Genomic DNA, 21581 nt, shown 5'->3' on the forward strand with positions numbered 1-21581 from the left:
GGCATCAAGCAGGACCTCAATAAGTATGCATTAAATGAATGTGAAAATGACAGACCTGAAAGACTGGGGTCTGTGAGGATATGTGGAAGTACTGCAGGCAGTGAGGTGACCAGAAGTAGTGATCAGATCCTGGAGGGGCTTATATGCCACAATAAAAAGTTTTTAAAGATTTATTTTATTTATTTGAGAGAGAGAGAGTGTGTGCGTGTATATGTGTGCATGTTGGCACGCAGGTTGGGTAGGGGGCAGAGGAAGAGGATCTCAAGCCAACTCGGGGCCGAGCACAGAGCCCGACACGGGACTCGATCCCACGACCCTGAGATCATGACCCCAGCTGAAACCAAGAGCCGGCTGCTCAACTGACTGAGCCAACCAGGTGCCCCCACAATAAAAAGTTTTGATCTTGCACTGAACACACTAAGGAACCACCAAAGGCTTTAGCACAAAGAGAATGACTGGAATAATTTGGATTTCAGAAAAAATGACAGCAGGGTGGAGGATCAACTAACTGGTGGGGTTTGAGGTTAGGAGGGCCACTGATTGAAGCCTTCAAGAGTAATCTAGCCAATAAACCAGGAGGACCTCAGGGCAGGGCAGGAGTATCTAGAGACTCTGATAAGAGGATTTACAGGGCATGACATTATGATTTATAAGAAATACACATAAATGTAGAGACTTGATGAATCACACTGTTGTATACCTGAAACTAATATAACATTGTCTGTCAAATATACTTCAATAAAAAAAAAAAAAAAAAAAAAATATATATATATATATATATATATATATATATTAACATTCTAACAACAGAGGAAAACCAAGATGCCAATGACAATACTTAAAAGCCCTAGGATATATGACAAACGAAATTCTAAAAAACTGTAACTGCTGTTTTCCTGATTTTGAGGGTCTAAGCGCATTTCCTAAATGTTCTTAAAATTCAAATTCAGCGTACATCTGAGACATTCTTTTTATGGAAACGTGTGGAGGACCTGCTCAACTGACTGAGCCAACCAGGTGCCCCCACAATAAAAAGTTTTGATCTTGCAAATATATATATATACATACATATATATATATATATATATATATTTGGTCATTCAGAGGACCAAAATATATTTCTCAGATATATTTGATCTTCATTCACAGTTCCTGGCTCACAGCTCCCAAACCCTTAAAATGTCCTGAGAGACAAGAACAAGGAGGATCTTTTGTTGTATTTTGTCTCTTGCCCTCAGTTCCTAAAAATGCTTCACAGCCATAAAGGTGAAATGTGTGTTTTATAATTCATAATAAAGCCTTTCCACCATAACTGGGTTTATATTAATGAAGGCGACTTTTGCAAAGCACCTAAGAATGGAGACTGGTTGTGAGGGGGACCAACCATGAATAAAAATTTGGAACTTTCAGTCCCACCCTGATTTCTTGGGAAGAGCAGCTAGAGGTTGAATCAATCACCAATGACCGATGAATTAATCAACTGTGCCCATGTAATGAAGTCTCTATAAAAAACAAAAAAGAAGGGGGTTCAGAGAGCTTCCACACTGGGAAACTAGAATACTTCCATTTGCCACTCTGCCAAGCCCCAAGTTCCACAACGAGAGAAGCTCCTTTGCTTGGGACTTCGCCAATGTTATCTTTTCATCCGGCTGTTGATTTGTATCTTGTAATATCTTTTGTAATACATCAATTATCTAGTGAGTAAACAGGTTTTCCTGAGTACTGTGAGCTGTTATGGTAAATTAATCAAGCCCAAGGTCTTGGGAACCTTTGATTTACAGCCAGTTGGTCAGAAGTAGAGGTAACAACCTGGCCTTGTGACTGGCATCCTGAGTTGGAGGGGGTCAATGGAACCACCAATTGGTAGCCGGTCGTCTGAACCAGAGGGAGGTCCTATGGGACTGAGCCCTTTACCTGTGGAATCTGATTCTATCTCCAAGTAGACAGTGTCAGAATTGGGTTGAGTTCTTGAACACAATGCTGGTGTCCAAAAATTGCTTGCTGGTGTGGCAAAGCGACACACACACACACACACACACACACTGAACTGGATTCCAGGAACCCTTTCACAGGGGTAGAACCAAAGACTTAACAATGAGATGCCAGAGGTAAGGAGGGTCCAGGTGTCTGACTTAGGTGAATCGTAATGCTATAAGCAGGAGGATGACCACTCTGGGGACGTGACATACCATGGAGAAGGCGATAAGCTTAGTTCTGAACATGGAGAATGCACATGACGTATCTACATGGGGCAGGGGTGCGGGGTATGAGGGTGGGAGAAGGGGCAGAATGGCAGACAAGCAATGACAGAGCAGCTGCCACGGAAGTCAGGCAGTAAGCCAAAGAAAGGAAGAAGACAGCTGTAAGAGTGACAAAAGCAGCAATGAGAGAGCCAGGCAAGAGACATCTGACAAGTGCAGGAGGCAGGAGTAGGTGGGTTTGGATGAGTAGAAAACTGATATATGCCATCAAGAGAGGGTGGGGTAGGAATAGCACACTGAATACTTGCCAGGGAGAGAAAAGAGCTTGAAAACCTGCTGAAGGCTTCTGAAGAAGGCCTAGTACACCAGAAATCAACTTTCATTACTATAGGTCTTCTCTTAAGGCAATGTGGCAGAGAGGTCTAAAACAAAGGGAAAAGGACCCCCCTTCCCCAAAATTAGCAAAAGTCTGAAACCCTGAAGAGATGCTCACTTCCACTGATGAAATTCAGGACTACCAAAGGTATAAAAAAGATTAAGTTACACCTAAGGCAAGATTAAGTTTTGGGGCCTGGAGAGAGATGAGCCTGGAGGCAAGGAAGTCAATCAGATTACTTCAATAAACAAACAAATTAGTTTGGTATAAATTTATATTGCAGATTGATTAAGACAAAGAAGAATGTGGAAAAGTATTTGCTCTGTTTAAGCACACCTTGGAATAAATTAATGGATATATGAAACCAAAGTATAGTACAGTTACATGCATAAAATAACAAACAAAAACAAACCAGGGGCAATTTTGAAAAGGAAGAATAAAATGGGAGAAATCCATTTACCCAATGTTAAGACTTAGTATACAGATACTATAGTTAAGACAGTGTGGTATTAGCAAAGGGTAAATTACAGACCTATGAAATAAAACAAAACCAGAAACAAACACACACAAATATACCCAAATATTTTTGACAAGGATGCAAAAATGGAGGAAGGACAGCCTTTTCAACAAATAGTGCTGGGAAAACTGGATACTGTATCCACATGCAAAAAAATGAAGTTGGTTCCCTAACACCTAGCCTTTGAACAATGGTTCAAAGACCATTAGGTCTTTGAAAATGGATCAAAGACCTAAACATAAGGGCTAACACTGTAAAACTCTTAGAAGAAAATATGGCGGGGGAGGGGGGGAGCTCCATGGCACTGGATTTGGCACTGCTTTTTAAAATATGGCACTAGAAGCACAGTTCAACAAAACAAAAAAACAGGTAAGCTGGACTTCATCAAAATTAAAAATAGCTGTGCATCAATCAAGGATCACTATCAAAAGAATAAAAAGAAAACCAACAGATGGGAGAAAAGGTGTGCAAATCACCTGATAAGGAATTGAAAAAAAGAATATATAAAGAACTCCTACAACTCAACAACCAAAGAAGCCAACCCAATTAAAAACTGGGCAAAGGCCATCAACAGACATTTCTCCAGGGAAGAAAAATGGCCAATAAACATACAAAAAGATGCTCAAATCACTAATCCTTAGGGAAATGCAAGTCAAAACCATACCGAGACACCACTTCCATGCCCATTAGAATGGCTATTACTTAAAAGAAAAAAAAGAGAAAGATAAAAAGGGGAAAATAATAAGTGTTGACAAGGATGTGGAGAAACTGGAAACCTGTGCACTGTCGGTGGAAATGTAAAATGGTGCAGTCACTGTGGAAACAGTAAGGTGATTACTCAAACAAAAATACAGAATTACCATATGATAGAGCAATTCTACTTCTGGGTATATACCCCAAAGACCTGAAAGCAGGAACTCACACAGATATTTTGTACACCAATGTTTATGGCAGCATTATTCACAACAGCCAAAAGGTAGAAGCAACCTAAGTATCCACTGACAGAAGAATGGATAAACAAGATGTGGTATATACATACACTGGAGTACTCAGCCTTAAAAAGAAAATTCTGACATATGCTACCATATGGATGACCCGTGAAGACACAATAATAAATGAAATAAATCAGTTGCAAAAGGACAAATATCGTGTGATTTCATTATATTAAGAATATGGTCTGGGGCGCCTGGGTGGCTCAGTCGTTAAGCGTCTGCCTTCAGCTCAGGTCATGATCCCAGGGTCCTGGGTTCGAGCCCCACATCGGGCTCCCTGCTCAGCAGGAAGCCTGCTTCTCCCTCTCCCACTCCCCCTGCTTGCGTTCCCTCTCTCGCTGTGTCTCTCTCTGTCAAATAAATAAATAAAATCTTTTAAAAAAAAAGAATATGGTCAAATTCATACAGACAGAAAGCAGAATAGTGGTTACCAGGCGTTGTTGGGGGGGGGGCAGAGAGGGGAGAATGTGAAGAGTTGCTCAATAGGTACAGAATTTCAGTTTTGCAGGATAAAAAGTTTTAGAGATGGACAGTGATAATGGTTACCCAACAATGTGAGGAATTTAATGCCGTACTATACACTTAAAAATGGTTAAAATGGTAAATTTTATATTATATAGACAACAAGAAAATAAGCAACCCAATAAAATAACAAGAAAAAAATCTGAAGAGACATTTTCACCAAAGAAGATATATGTAAGGCAAACAAGCACATGAAATATGTTACAAATCATTAATCATTATGGAAATGCAGAATAAAATGCAAAATACCACACTAAAGTGGCTAAAATTAAAAGACTGATAATATCAAGTATTGTCAAGGATATGAAGAAATCACAACCCTCACACTGCTCATGGGAATGTAAAATGGTATAACCTGTTTGAAAAATCATTTGTCAGTTTCTTAAAAAGTTAAACATAAACCTGCCATACAATCCAACCATTCCACTCTTGGGTATTTATCCAAGAGGAATGTACGTTCATACAAAAGCTTGTACACTAATGTTCACAGAAGCTTTATTTGTAATAGCTGAAAATTGGAAACAACCCCAAAGTCCATCAATATATCAGTAAACAAATTTTGTTATATCCATGTAATAGAATACCACTCAGCAATAAAAATGAATGAACTATTGATATACACAATAACATGGATGAATCTCAATTATGCTAAGAAACAAAAGAGTAAATACTTGTTTTAAAACACAGGTTTTATTATTATTCAGTTATGACGAGACCAACGAATCAGATGACTGCCATTGAAAAGACAGCTTGTTATGCACAATTCCCAAGAGGAGGTGGCATGCCACACCATACAGGGGCCACATGAAGCACCAGGGTTGGTTAGGAAGCAGGGGGAGTAAGGAGACAACATGAGTAAGAACGGTTATTCGGCTATTGTGGTTTCTGCAGAAAGAAACAGGCAGAGGCGAGGCAAAGCAAAAAGGTGAGAATTAGCTCATCTGAATAAACTCTGGGTTTAGAGGCTATCTCTAATTGCCTGGTACCTGGCCTAGGGGTGAATGGGCAGATAGTGACCTAGAATGTGAAAGCCCTATAAAGGAGGAGGTGGTTGGGGTATGGGATCTGAATTGGCTGGTTTGCATATGAAAGGCACACTAGCAGGTGAGCTGTTTATGATCTCTAGAAATTGGCTAACCCTGAGAGGGGCAGTCTCTTTAGGGTAAGCAAGGCCCTAGATGTCAAAGCATCAAAAACAAATAGTTAATACAATAATGCCTTATTTCATTTATATAAATCCCTAGCAAATACAAGCTAATCTAGAGCGACAGAAACAGATCAGTAGTTGCTTAGGGACAGAGGAGTGGGAATCAGCAAGAGGGAGGGATTACAAAGGGGCACAAGAAAAATTCGGGGGATGATGGATATGTTCACACTCTCGACTGTGGTGATAGTTTCACCACATACATATGTCAAAACTTAATAAATTTTATACTTTAAATGCGTATACAGTTTATTGTATGTCAATTATAAAGCTGTTTAAAATTACAGAAATAATCAATACAGAAAATATACAATAAAAATTTTAAAAAGGCCAAAGGATGGTTCTTTGACAAATTAACAAAATAGATAAAAAGAGAAGGCACAAATATTATAGATAAGAAATGGAAATAACTACAAATATAGCAGATGAAAACTGAGACTATTATCAACAACTACAGGCAAATAATTTTGAAAACTTAAAGAAATGGACAAATCTCTAGAAAAACGGAACTTAAAATTAGCTTAGAAATAAAAAACCTGGGTGCCTGGGTGGCTCAGATGGTTAAGTGTCTGCCTTTGGCTCAGGTCATGATCCCAGGGTCCTCGGATCGAGTCCTGCATCGGGCTCCCTGCTCAGCAGGGAGCCTGCTTCTCCCTCTACCTCTCTCTCTCTCTTATAATAAATAAATAAAATCTTAAAAAAAAAAAGAAATAAAAAACCTGAATGTTCTTATAACTGTTAAAGAAGCTGAACCACAAGTTAAAGTTTTCCTCACAAAGAAAACACTATGCCAAGATGATAGATGAGAAAAAAAGAGGGAATAATCTCCAATTCGTTCTAAGATGTAAGTGAAACTTGGCACTAAAATTAAACAAAACATTACAAGAAAATAAATTACAGTCCCTTTTCCACTCAATAATAACATAGATTCAAAAATCTTAAACAAATTACTAACAACCTGAACCTGGTATATAAAAAAGACAAACCACAATCAATCTGAGTTTATCCAAAGTGTACAAAAATGTGTGGATATAAAATCTATAATAAAGAAGAAAGATCATATAATCATTTCAATTGTTGTAGAGGAAATACTGGATAAAAACACATGAATTTATGATTTTTAAAAACCCCTCTGAATTAGGAACAGAAGACTTCCTTCACATGATAAAACAGTTCCTGTTTTAAAACAACAACCCTAACACTGTGCAGCTATCATCTTCAGTAAGGAAACACTGAAAGCATTCCCTTTAAAATTAGGAATAAGACAAGAAGACCCATTATCACTTCTACTATTCAATAATTTATGAGAGGGGCACCTGGGTGGCACAGTCAGTTAAGCGTCTGACTTTTGGTTTTGGCTCAGGTTATGATCCCAGAGTCCTCAGACTGAGCCCCACCTTGGGCTCCGTGCTCAGTGTAGAGTCTGCTTGAGATTCTCTCTCCCTTTCCCTCTGCCTCTCCTGCTCATGCCCTCTGTCTAAAATAAATAAATCAATCTTTAAAAAAAATTTATGAGAGGTCCTAGCCTCGGCAATAAGAAATAGAATCATAAAAATTAGATAGGATACAGGGGCACCTGGGTGGCTCAGTTTGTTAGTCCGACTCTTGATTTCGTCTCAGGTCATGATCTCAGGGTTGTGAGATCCAGTCCTGTGTTGGGCTCCATGCTCCTCACAAAGTCCACTTGAGATCCTCTCTCTCTCCCTCTCCCCCCCCACTTATGTGCATGCTCTCTTTCTAAATAAATAAAAATAAAAAAAATTAGATAGGATATGATTTTTTTGCAGGAAATACAATCGTTTACACAGAAAACCCACAACAACCTACAGGCAAATCCTAAGAAACAATGGGGGGTTGGGTACCAAGTTGACTAGAGAAAGGATTTTTATACCCTAGCAAAACTAGCCACTGATTTGCACTGGGAAAGGGTTTGTTAGGTTAAGAGAGAACTAATCAAATGTAAATGCTAAGGAGGACTTAGTGGGAAGGAAAAGAAGGTAGAAGAGATAAGAGAAAGAATGGAAAAGTGAAGGAGTTTCAATCTGTCGTCTTTGAGATTTCCTGTGAAGAATGTAGCAAAGTCAAAGGCTAAAAAAGAGGGGAAGACAGTGGAATAAAGTTGTAAGAGAAGTGTTAAGATTAACACTGCTGCTGCAGAAAATGGCAGGAAATCAAAGAAAAGGGCCCAGCTGAGATGAGACCCACTTTTCAAGAATTCTTTTTTGGGGGGCGCCTGGGTGGCTCAGTCGTTAAACGTCTGCCTTCGGCCCAGGTCATGATCCCAGGGTCCTGGGATCGAGCCCCACGTCAGGCTGGCTCCCTGCTCCGTGGGAAGCCTGCTTCTCCCTCTCCCACTCGCCCTGCTTGTGTTCCCTCTTTGGCTGTGTCTCTCTGTCAAATAAATAAATAAATAAATAAGTAAAATAAAATAAAATAAATAAAAAAGAAGAATTCTTTTTTGGAAAATTCTCTAAGCAGTAATGGTTTGGAAAACCCAGAATTAAGGTTTGCTGGCTGAATGTAACAGAACTATAAGCAATAGGGTTGAGTACTGGCAAGAAAATAGCTGAACTGCTGAACCAGAGTCTATCTTTGATAGGAATGGTTGGTAGATACTAAAGATGATTCAAAAAAATAAAGGACTAAAGTGACTAAAAATTCAGAAGATGTCAGAGAATATCTTATAGTGGCAACAACAGGTAAACCGGAAGGCCCCAAGAGACTAATTTCACCAGAATCATTTGGAATCTATTATAATTGACAGGTTATATAGTCCTTGAAAAATCAGTAAGTATTGTTAACCCTATCTACATAGTTATAGTTTCCTTGAGATGTAGGAGTCTCAACACCAGCACAATGCAAATCATTTACTACCCCCAGATTATGCCACAAGCAGCTTGCTAAATACCCCTCCATAATTCCATGTTTACCTTCTTCCTCTACTCTTGTAGGCAAAACTTATTTAAGCCTGCAGTGCTGATTCTCTCCTTTAAAAAAAAATTGTAGATTTGAAGCAGTCATCAGCCTCCTATCCAACTGATTAAACAGAAATTATCTAGAGGCAAATTTTATATAAAAATAATTTTTATCTCTCTGACAAATAAATAAAATCTTTAAAAAGGGGGGGGCACCTGGGTGGCTCAGTTGGTTAAGCGTCTATCTTCGGCTCAGGTCATGATTCTGGGGTCCTGGGATCAAGTCCTGCATCGGGCTCCTTGCTCAGTAGGGAACCTGCTTCTCCCTTTGCCTGCCGCTCCCTCTGCTTGTGCGCTCTAACAAATAAATAAAATCTTTAAAAAAAAATAATTTTAATATAGACATTTAAATTTTGGCCTACAAACTTGGCAAAAATTGGGTTGCCAAGTCAGTGTATGAGATACTGGCAGACACTAATTTCTATGCTGTGACACTAATCAATACTGAAATCTCTTATCTGGAAGGAGGACTGTTCATATACTCAGTGTCTGCAAAGAGTCCCTGCTGAGCTACACATGGTGCAGTGTGTACTCTACGAAAGAGTCCAGGAGACAGGCGTTGCAGGGGGAGGGTAGTTTAATTCTTTCACAATGCCTGTAGAGAGTCTGGGAGTGATGAAAGCCTAGAAAACTCATGAAAGGCCCTTTTATAACCAGGGTGAATGTGGTGCACAATAGCAAAGTCAGATGACCTACTTAAAGCTTTGCATTTACTGACAAGAATTAATTCTCATTCCACATTAGTCTCTTTCTAGAAAAAGAAAGCCTTACATAATGGTTGGAAAGTTAAGATACAGGGAGTATAACTCAGTTACTAAGTTCCAATCTTTCCCTCTCAAATATCAGCTCAAGACCTACAGTCTGTGGCCAGAAATAGAATACACTTCATAAGGCTCTGAGAGGTATACTCTTGTTTACCTCAGAGTAACAATGTGTTCTCTGACTGCTGGACTTTGAGGAAATTTAAGTTCTGTAATCCATCAATCAGATCAGAAGTTGGGGCTAATAATATTATGAGAGGAATCTCTTCCTGGACTTTATACAAAGCAAATGGATGGCAGACCTGTCCTGTAAAGCAAGGACCGTCTAAGTTCCTTCAAAGTGGGGAACCAATCATTTGCTCATTTGCTCAACTAAGTTCCTTGTCCTGTACCACACAAGGATGGAGAGAGAAAAGCTCCTGCCCTTGAGGAGCTCACATCTCAAGTGTTTTCTTACCCACCTTTCTCATGTTACCCAAAACATTTCAGGTTCGTCAGTAGAACTCATATCATCCAGGAGGTAGGTAAAAATGGTCTTTCTTCATTTTGATTCATTTACTCTCTTTCCTTTAAATAGAGGGCAAGATGGAAAATTCTTACCTCATTCTTCTCTTCTATGATTAATTCCCCATTAAAAAAATTTCTCTGATCTGTTCTAATTTTGTTAAATCAACAGGCACTTAAAGAATGCCTACTGTATGTGCTAAACTGTGTAAACACTTGTGAGGAATATGAAGAAACCTGACATGGTCTCTCTCCTCACGTACTCCTTTCATTACTTCCCATCTCACTTCTATGTGGTATCCTCACCTTCCTCCCTTCCCTCCATCTGCTTTGCTTTGAATGAATAATCAGGTAACTAGTGCAAGATCACAGTGCTAGGGTGCCTGGGTGGCTCAGTTGGTTAAGCATCTGCCTTTGGCTCAGGTCATGATCTTGGAGTCCCTGGATCAAGTCCTGAGTCAGGCTTCCTGCTCAGGGGGGAGTCTGCTTCTCCCTCTGCCCTTTACCCCACTCTTTTCTCATTCTCTCGCTCTCAAATAAAATCTTAAAAAAAAAAAAAAAAAATCACAGAGCTAGATCTAGAGCCTAAATTCATCAACTCTTAATTCACTAATCTTCTGAAGGAAATTGGGAGAAAAATGGTGGGGGATAGGGGACATCTCCCAGAACTCATTAATATAATTCTGAATCAATCTCAACTACCGCCCCTGCCCCTACCCCCACTTTTTGGGGTGTTATTCAGTCTTTATATTGGCAATTGCTTCTGTCTGGGAGCTTCTGGTCTCAGTTCTTTCAACATCAGTCAGGTCTCAGCTTAAACGAAACCTGCTGAAGTTAGTTATGGTAGGACCATTTTCATACCCTCCCCACTCCAAATATTCACTACCACAGCAACCTTTTCATTGTTTTCACAGAACTTGATTGTATATACATTTATCTGTCATTTAATCAAAACTCTGTCTCCAGTGTAGATTAAAGACCATGCCTGCTCAGCTCACAGAACCTACCTAGCACTAGCAAAGTGCCCCACACATAATAGATATCCCAGACAGTGGACTAAAGTAGGGACTAAACTCCTATTTAAAAGAATCTCAAGCCCTAAAACTGGATTAAAATGATTCAAGACCTCTAGGCAAGGCCAGAAACAAATGTAAATCCTCTCTAAAAAAAGATATCATCCTAAGTCTCAAATTATTTTTACAAACAATTTAAAAAATACAATGTCTGGTCCATGAGGAAATAACATGAGAATCAGTAGAAAATAGACAAGAACAGTACCATAGCATTAAGAATTTCAGCCAAGAATCAACACCATTATTAAAAAAAAAGGGGGGGGGGGGCAGAACTAAAAAAAAAAAAAAAAAAAAGACCAAACAGAAATTCTCAAACTGAGAAAATACAATAGCTGACATAAACATCTCGACAGATGGATTTAAGAACAGATAAAATACAGCTGAAGAGAGAATTAGTGAAATGGAAGTATCTATGATAAAGCAAAGGGAGGCAAAAGGATAAAAAATACAAGAGATGGTAAGAGATATAGAGAATACAATGAGATGATTTATTCTACAATTTGAGTCCCAGATAAAAGGAATAAGAGAAATAAGACAGAAGAAATACTTGAAGAGACAAAGGCTAAAAATTCTCCAAAACTGACAAAAGACATCAAGCCACAGATTCAAGAAATCCTAAGAACCTCAAGCAGATAAATAAAATCTGTGTCTTTATATACCACAGTAATATTTCTGAAAACCAAAGAATTAAAAAAAAAATTTTTTTTAAGCAGTCAGAAGGAAAAAAAAAGACTGTGGCGGATTGTTAAAGATGGCTATAAAAATTCTGCACATACTTTTTATAACAAGAAACTAGTACTCCTATCAAAAGATAGAGCTTATTTCCCCACCCCTTGATTTGAGCTGGCCTTGTGACTTGCTTGAACCAAGAAAATGCAGCAGAAGTGATGGTGTAACTTCCAAGTTGACACCTCAAGAGACCTTGCAGCTTCCATTTTGCTCTCTGGGAACACTTCTGCCATAATATGAAGCAGCCCTGGCTATGTAAAAAGCCCTGACCTTTTTACATATAGAGGTCCAGCAGACAGCCAACACCAATTGCCAGACATGTGCTTGAGTCAGTCCCAGATTAACCAGGAGCTGACTACAGCTGCACAAATGACTGTAGTCAAGACCACAGAGGAACCAAACAGCTAACCCAACACAGTTTACTGATTCAAAGAATGGTAAGCTAATTAGATGGTTGTTGTTTTACACTACTAAGTTTTAATGTCTTCTGCAACAAAAAATAGACAATAATAGAGCACCTGGGTGTCTTAGTAGGTTAAGCATCCTACTCATAATTTCAGCTCAGGTCATGATCTCATGGGCGGGGAGACTGAGCCCAGATTTCAGGCTCTGTGTTCAGCAGAGTCTGCTTGAGATTCTCTCCCTCCACCACACTCCGGAGTGCAGGCATGTGTACTCTCTCTCAAAAATACATAAATAAATCTTAAAAAAAGAGAAAAAAGAAAATAGACTGCAATAGAAAATAGATATGTAAACATTTTCTTCAGGGAAAAATATCAGATTAAATATCTGATCCTAGTACTCAAGTATTGTTAACTTTACATCACAGGAGTTAAGTTACAAGTTACCAAGTAGAAAAGTAAACATCATCTAAGGACTTTGCATCCTCTCCTAGGGAAAAGGTTAGTGACTTTTGGTTGTATGCAGGGTAGTTATACGATGTTGGGTGGAAGCATGACCTTGTTATTGTCTTTATTCAGAGATTAAGTATGGTTTAAGGAGATGCATATAGGTGCCAAGTTGGTCAAACATTAGTCTGATGTTTCTGTGAAGGTATTTTTTGGACAAGATTTACATTTAAACTAGTGCAGACTGTCCTTCATAATATGGGCAGGCCGTATCCAATCAACTGAAGGTGTGAACAAAAGACTATTCCTCCCTCGAGCCAGAGAAAATTCTCCAGCAGACTTGTCTTTGAACTTAACTTTTTCTTGAGTCTCCAGCCTGCTAGAGGTTTACTTCAGAAATGTAACCATGGGCTATTAAGGAACATATTAATAAAAATCCTCATTAAAATAATTCAAAATATTAAAAGTCACATGATTACCCTGATGGATGCCAAAAAAGCTACTTGTAAAACTCCTGATTTTTTTTTTTTAATGCATTCATTAGGGAAAAAAATTTATTGAGCATTTACTATGTCAGGTCCTGCTCCTGGTACTAGAAATGAAATAGTAACAAGCAAAACCTAACTAAATCCCTACCTTCATCAAACTTACAGTCTAAGAACAAAAAACCAACATTAAACAAATGGACAAATGTGACAAGTGATAGGAGGAGAATTACAGTACTCGAAGAACCTATAAGTAGAAATTTGACCTAGTCAAAAAGCTCAGTCAAGGACTCCCTAAAGCAGTGATTCCTGAACTGGAATGTGAAAAATAAACAGGAGTTAAACAGGAGAGGAGGATAGGAAACTCAGTTCTAGCTAGTGGTCTCAGAAATGGTGGGAGCTTGGGCGCCTGGGTGGCTCAGTTGGTTAAGCAACTGCCTTCGGCTCAGGTCATGATCCTGGAGTCCTGGGATCGAGTCCCACATCGGGCTCCCGGCTCAGCGGGGAGCCTGCTTCTCCCTCTGACCCTCTCCCCTCTCATGCTGTTTCTCTGTCTCTCTCTCTTTCTCTCAAATAAATAAATAAATAAAATCTTTAAAAAAAAAAAAAAAAAAAAAAAGAAAGAAAGAAATGGTGGGAGCAGGGCCTGAAAGAAGCCATTGTAACTGGAGCATGAAGAGCATGGTGCCAGAGAAGGCTGGAGATGTATGCGGAACAGGACCATAAAAGGAGGATTTTTCTTTGTCCTACAAGCATTCAGAAGCCTTTGAAGAGTGGAAGCAAGAGGGAATGAGCACTCTGGCTAGGTACGGAGGACAGAGTACAGGATGTAAGTATAAGTAGCCCAGTTAGATTAAGGCTACTGGCAGGGATGTAAAAGCATTACAAGCAGGGAGATATTTAGGAGGTAAACTGAACAGGCATTGATAGTGGATTTGCTCTTGGGGCAAGGGAGAGAGAGGTCTTGAGTGCTACTCCTCTTAGGTTTCTCGTTTACCTAGCAGGTGCATTCAACAAGTCAGGGAATGGAGGAAAAAAACCATACTTGTGAGGGAATGTTCTCAGGAATCCTTAGACACCAGAAACAAAATAACCTTCCAGCTGAAAATATTATCTCAGCCTAATGGCCAACAACATACTGAAAGGCAGTATGCACTGAAATCAATTATCACTAAAGGAAAATAAGAAAAGCACGTTGGCTATCACCACTATGGTTTATTGATCTTCAAAAGGCTGGCATATGGTCTCTGTTGCAACTACCCACTTCTGCTGCTGTGCCATGAAAGCAGCCATGGACGATATGGAAAGTATAAATGTGACTGTGTTCCAATAATACTTTATATATGAATACTGAAATTTGAATTTAATATAACTTATATTTAATATAATTTTCATATATATTTTTTTTGAGGTTTTCCCAACCATTTAAAAATGTAAAACCCATTCTGAGCTCATATGTCATACACAAAAAGGCAGAAGGCTAAATATGGGAGGCAGGCCATAGTAGGCTGACTTCTGTTCTAGAAGTTCTAGCTAAAAGGATGAGAAAAGAAAACAAAATGAGATGTAATCATTAGGGAAAATCCTCCCCAAAACTTAACTGCAGATGAAAGACTGTGCACTTAGAAAAAAGTACATAGGTAAAAAACTAATATCCTTAAACTAATGTACTAATGTTCATAATTTAAAACTGAAATGGGGTCTTCTAGGCCAGGACAATATGGAATATGCATCTCTCCCCTACTTCAACAACAAAAAGCACCCCAGACAAAATTCATGAAGCAACTGAAAGAAGATTCTGAAAAGGGGAAAAAAGAAGGTGGACTGGCTAGGGACCATGGAAATAAAGACTGACCCAGCAGGAAGTTTCCTACTTTTTGTTTGATTTGGTTTGGTTTGACTTCTAATATGTCCTAGTCTGAGCTCTGGAGAGGCCCAGAACCTGAAGACAGTAATGAGCACAATAAAAAAAATGCCAAGAAAAGACTGGCTTTTATAGACAAAGGACCAGGAAAAGGGCAGCTCAGCCAAGACAAAAACATTTTGACCATACATGTCCTACTTCAGGCAAACAACAACAAAAAAAGTGGTGCCCACCTCCCTCTCCTCACTAGGCACTGTAGCCCAGAAACTGTGGGCAGAGTTCGGTCTTCCAATCTTGCATTAACGTCCTGCGTTAATGAGGCAGCAGCACCTTTCCCCACCCCGATACTGTAGCTGTGGAGAACATGGGGGGAGCCCTGTCTTCCATCTCCACCCTGGAGTAACAAAACAGAATTCTGACCCCAGCACAACCAGACAGTATAGGGAGGATTATGGTGAAGAGGGAGCTAGAGAAACAAATCCTCTAAAATACATGTACACAATCCTATACATACCTCCAAGCGACTCATGTGTAAAAATGACCAGCAACAACACAGCAAAAAGTTTCAGAACTGAAACTGATCTAAAACAACACCCAGATTTCAGGTTGGACTCTTGGAAGCATACAAGTAGAGCAGACCAGAATAGCACAGCAAGGCTTGAAAACTAATCTGATCTTTGAACCACAACCAACAAAGATGGGCCAGCATGTGTCCTCTAAACCTAAATAGGTTGGCTGCCTGTTAAATATAAAAATTTAAATAGGAATCAAAATATCACAATGTCTAGGATGCAATCCAAAATTACTTGTCATATCAGGAACCATGAAAGTCTCAGCTTGAATGAAGAAAAGGCAATCAGTAGATGTCAACACCAAGATGATATAGATGTTGGAATTACTTGAAAAGGATTTTTTTAAAGGTTTTTTATTTATTCATTTGAGAGACAGAGCGAAAGCATGAGCAGGGGGGAGGGTCAGAAGAAGAGAGAGAAGCAGACTCCCTACTGAGCAGGGTGCCCTACACGGGCTTGATCCCAGGACCTGAGCTGAAGACAGACGCCCAACCGACTGAGCCACCCAGGCACCCCTGAAAAGGATTTTATTTATTTTGTTTTAAAGATTTTATTTATTTTACAGAGAGAGAGAGAGCATAAGCGGGGGGAGCGGCAGGCAGGGAGAAAGGGAGATGTAGGCTCCCCGCTGAGCAAGGAGTCCAATGTGGGGCTTGATTCCAGGACCCTGGGATCTTGACCTGAGCCGTAAGCAGATGTTTAACTGACTGAGCCACCCAGGCACCCCCTGAAAAGGATTTTAAAGCAGCTGTTATCAAAATTCTCCAACAAGAAAATTTAAACACTCAGTAAACAGAATATATAAAGAGTACCAAATGGAAATTTTAAAACTAAAAAATACAATACAATGAAATACAATTGAAAAACCCACTGGACAGGCTCAACAGCCGAATGGAAGTGACAGAGGAAACAATCAATGAACTTAAAAACAGATCAATAAAAAATATCCAATCTGTACAAAAAAGAGAAGACAGATTAAAAAGAAATGAAGAGAGCCTTAGAGTACTATAGGACAATAATAAAGATCGAACATTTGTGTCAGAGTCCCAAGAATGAGAGAAGAGTACACTCCAAACTTAAAAACATAATAGCATTTACAATCACTCCCCCAAACAGGAAATACGTAAGTATAAATCTAACAAGACATGTTTACGATTTATATGCTAAAAATTATAAAACACTGATGAAAGAAATCAAATTATACCTAAATAAATGGAGATACATACTGTGTTCATGTTTTAGAAAACTCAACATTAATGCAACTGTCAATTCTCCCCAAAATGATCTAAAGGTTTAACACAATACCTGTCAAAATCAAAGCAGGTTTTTTTGTTTGTTTGTTTTTTGGTAGATCCTGACAAGTGTATTCTAAAATTTATATGGAAAGGCAAAGGAACTAGAATAAAACAATACTTTGAAAAATAAATTTAGAGGAATCATACTATCCAATTTTAAGACTATTTGTCTACAGTAATCAAGACTGTATGGTACTGAAGAAGGGATAGACATAGATCAATAGAACAGGATAGAGAGTCCACAAATAAGACTCACAAGTATGCTTAATTGATTTTTTTTTTTTTACAAAGATACAAAAGCCATTCAATGGAGGAAGGAATTCAATGGGCCTGGAACAACTGGACTTCAACAAGCAAAGACAAAAAAGAACCTTGACTAAAATCTTGTAATTTATGTAAAAAGTAACTCAAAATGGATACTAGAAATAAATATAAAATGTAAAACTTAAAAATTTTAGAAGAAAATCTCTGAGACCTAAGGTTAGGTGAAGAGTTCTTAGACATGACACCAAAGAAAGATCTATAAAAGAAGAAATTCATAAATTGGACTTCATCAAAATTAAAAACCAGACCTATGAAAGACTAAAGGAGCATAAAAAGACAAGACACAGAGTGGGAGAAAATATTAGCAAAACACATATCCAACAAAGAACTTTTATCCAGAAAGTATAATTAATTCTCTAAACTCAACAGCCAAGAAAACAAAGAATCTCTTTATTTTTTATTTTAATTTTTTTTAAAGCTTTGCTACTCCTTTACTTGACACTTTTTTTTTTAAAGATTTTATTTATTTATTTATTTACTTGAAAAAGAGAGAGAGAGAGAGAGAGAGAGAGAGAGCACAAGCAGGGGGAGGGGCAGAGGGAGAAGCAGGCTCCCGGCTGAGCAGAGAGCCGACGTGGGGCTCGATCCCAGGACCCTGGGATGACCTGAGCGGAAGGCAGACGTTTAACCAACTGAGCCACCCAGGCGCCCCCCCTCCCTTTTTAAAGCTTTGCTACTCCTTTACTTGACACTTTTTTTTAAGATTTTATTTATTTATTTGACAGAGAGAGAGAGACCAAGAGCAGGAACACAAGCAGGGGGAGTGGGAGAGGGAGAAGCAGGCTTCCTGCTTAGCAGGGAGCCCGATGTGGGGCTCGATCCCAGGACCCTAGGATCATGATCTGAGCCAAAGGCAGACACTTAACGACTGAGCCACCCAGGCACCCCTATTTTTTTTTTTTTAAGATTTATTTATTTTCGAGAGAGAGGGAGCGAGTGGGGGAGGGGTGGAGGGAGAGAATCTTCAAGCAGACTTCCCACTGAGCGCAGAGTCTGATGGGGGCTCCATCTCACCATCCATGAGATCATGACCTGAGCAGAAACCAAGAATCAGACACTTAACCAACCGTGCCACCCAGGCGCCCCACAAACAATCTCTTTAGAAAATGAGCAAAACAGGGCGCCTGGGTGGCTCAGTGGTTAAGTGTCTGCCTTCAGCTCAGGTCATGGTCCCAGGGTCCTGGGATCGAGCCCCACATCGGGCTCCCTGCTCGGCGGCAAGCCTGCTTCTCCCTCTCCCACTCCCCCTGCTTGTGTTCCCTCTCTTGCTATGTCTCTGTAAAATAAATAAAATCTTTAAAAAAGAAAAATAAAAAAAGAAAATGAGCAAAACAACGAAAGGACATTTCACTGAAAACTATAAGATGCTAAATATGGACATAAGATGTTCACCATCATTAGCCATCAGGGAAATGCAAAGTAAAGCCAGGATGAGATACTGCTACATACCTATTAGAATGACTGAAAATTAAAAAAAATGGTAACAATGTCAAATGCTAGTAAGGATACAGAGAAACTGAATCTCTCATATAATATTAGTGGGAATGTAAAATGTTACATACAGCCAGTCTGGAAAAAACTTTGGCAGTTTCTTTAAAAAACTAAACACTTAGAGGCACCTGGGTGGCTCAGCTGGTTGAACCTCTGCCTTCAGCTCAGGTCATGATCCCAGGGTCCTGGGATTGAGCACTGCATGGGGCCTCCTGCTTAGCGGGGAGCCTGCTTCTCCCTCTCTCCCCGGCTCGTGCTCGATCTCTCAAATAAATAAAATCTTTAAAAACAAAAAACAAAAAAACTAAACACTTAACTTACTTACCAGCAATGGCACTTCTGGGCATTTACCCCAGAGAAATGGGAAACATATCCACACAAAGAACATGTACATGAATGTTTATAACGGTCTTTTCGTTAATAGCTCCAAACTGGAAGCAACACAAATGTCCTTCAACAAGCAGATGGATCAGTTGTGGTACATCCATACAATGGAATACTACACTGAGCTGTAAAAAAAAAAAAAAAAAAGAAAAGAACAAACCACTGATACTTAACAAAAACTTGGGTGGATCTCAAAGGCATTATGCTAAGTGAAAAATTTTTAAAGGCTACATACTGCATAATTCCATTTAAATGCCACTCACTAAATGAAAAACTTACAGTGATAAGTTGACAAGTTTTAAGATTGAGGAGAGGATGAGTGTGAGTATGGGGAGAGGAGGAGCATGAGGGATTTTTTTCTTTGTGGTGATAGAACAGTTCTGTATCCTGATTGTTATGTGGTTATACAATTCTACGTATGTGGGCGCCTGGGTGGCTCAGTCGTTAAGCATGTGCCTTTGGCTCAGGTCATGATACCAGTGTCCTGGGATCGAGCCCCGCATCGGGCTTCCTGCTCAGCGGGAAGCCTGCTTCTCTCTCTCCCTCACCTGCTCCCCCTGCTTGTGTTCCCTCTCTCGCTGTGTCTCTGTCAAAAAAATAAATAAAATCTTTAAAAAAAAAAAAACAAAAAAAACCCCACAATTCTACGTATGTAATAAAATTTCCAAAGCAGTATACACCAAAAACATACATACATACGGGTAAAATTTGGCAAAAAATCCAAAATAAGGTCTGTTTTTTAGTTAATAGTATTATACCTATATCAATTTCCTGCTTTTGAAAATGTACTGTGGTTATTTATGTAAGATGTTATTACTGGAGCATACTGGATGATGTGTAATGGGAACCTATAGTATTTTGCAGCTTTTGAGTCTTAAATTATTTTAAAATTAAAAAGTGAAAAAAAGAAAAGGGCGCCTGGGTGGCACAGTCAGTTAAGCATCTGACTCCTGGTTTTGACTCAGGTCATGATCTCGGGGTCCTGGGATCAAGCCCCATGCAGACTCTGCTTGAGATTCTCTCTCCCTCTCCCTCTGCCGCTCTCAATTGTGCTGTCTGTCTCTCTCTAAAATAAATCTTAAAAAAAAAAAGAAAAAACTGTAAATATACAGTTAAGTATAGTCTAGGCATTGTTTTAAAACAAATAAAAGGTATTTGTACTATGAGATGTTACATAATTAACTTCATTAAAACTCTCTGGTAATGGTGCAGAAACAGATTAACAAGCAAGAAAATTTATATACCCAAGTATTCCACAGATGATAAAGAATTTCAAATCAGGAGAAAATGAAAGGATTACTTAATAAACAGTACTAGGAAAATCGCTAAATTAATTGAGCAAAAAGTAAATTAGCTCATTTCATTCAATATTCCAAAAAAAAATGTTCCAAATGGTTTAAAGTTAAGTATAAACTATAAAACATCTTGAAGAAAACATTTGCAGATATTTGTCTGTTCTTGAGGTACAGTAGCACTTTCTAAACATAAACAGAGAAACTGAGTAACTTCAAATACAAAAAATGTTTAAACTCCTATATGTCAACAAAACATCATAAATAAAATTTAAATCAAAGTAAGAAACTAGGAAAAGCATTTTCAAAATGTTACAGACAAAGAGCTAAATAATCTTATTAAAGTGTTTACAAATCAGTAAGTACAAACACATCCATGGAAGAATGGACAAAAAGCACGAATAGGCAATTCATAAAAATGTGAAATTATAATGATAAATTTTAAAAAGCCATCTTTACTAATAACAAAAAAGCAAATTAATGCAATCAGGGTTTTTTCCTTCACCTCTCAAATTGGCACATATTCATATAAATGATAATTCTTTTTTAAGATTTGACTGACAGAGAGAGCGAGAGGGAGAGAGCATGAGCACAAGTAGCTAGAGTGGCAGGCAGAGAAGGAGTAGCAGGCTCCCTGCTGAGCAAAGAGGCCAATGTGGGGCTAGATCCAGGCTCCAGGGATCATGACTTGAGCCGAAGGCAAATGCTTAACCAACTGGCCACCCAGGCGCCCCAAAAGTGATTAACACTTAAATGTTCATAAGCTACAGGGAAATGAACCTCAAGGTATACTGCTATAATCTCTGACATGTGTCTAGACATTCTACTCATTTGGCACTTAGTCTATAATGCTATGTGCTATATGATAACTTAGCTTTTTATATATATGATCTAGCTCCTCAATAAGACCAGAAACCTCCAGGCAGGGATTTTCTTACTTTGTTGTTTTCCCAACACTAAAATAAAAACCTACACATAATAGGTATCCAAACTGTTGGTTAATGATATTAATGAAAATTATAAAAACTTCTGAACCATTTAAGAGAGGAGCGAACAAAAGTATATACCTCTGTTACAGACTGAATGTTTGTGTCTCCCTCCCAAATTCTCATATTGAAGCTCTAATCCCCAATATGATTATGTGGAGGCAGGGCCTTCAGGAGGTAATTAGG

General features: G+C 38.8%; 1 protein-coding gene across 4 annotated transcripts in view; it reads right to left on the reverse strand.

Annotated features, from left to right (window-relative positions):
• PTPRA (protein tyrosine phosphatase receptor type A) overlaps nt 1–21581 on the reverse strand; it is a 156793-nt gene that overhangs the window by 80603 nt on the left and 54609 nt on the right. The window lies entirely within an intron of this gene.

This window comes from Halichoerus grypus, chromosome 10 (assembly GCF_964656455.1).
Source record: "Halichoerus grypus chromosome 10, mHalGry1.hap1.1, whole genome shotgun sequence".
Lineage (NCBI taxonomy): Eukaryota > Metazoa > Chordata > Mammalia > Carnivora > Phocidae > Halichoerus > Halichoerus grypus.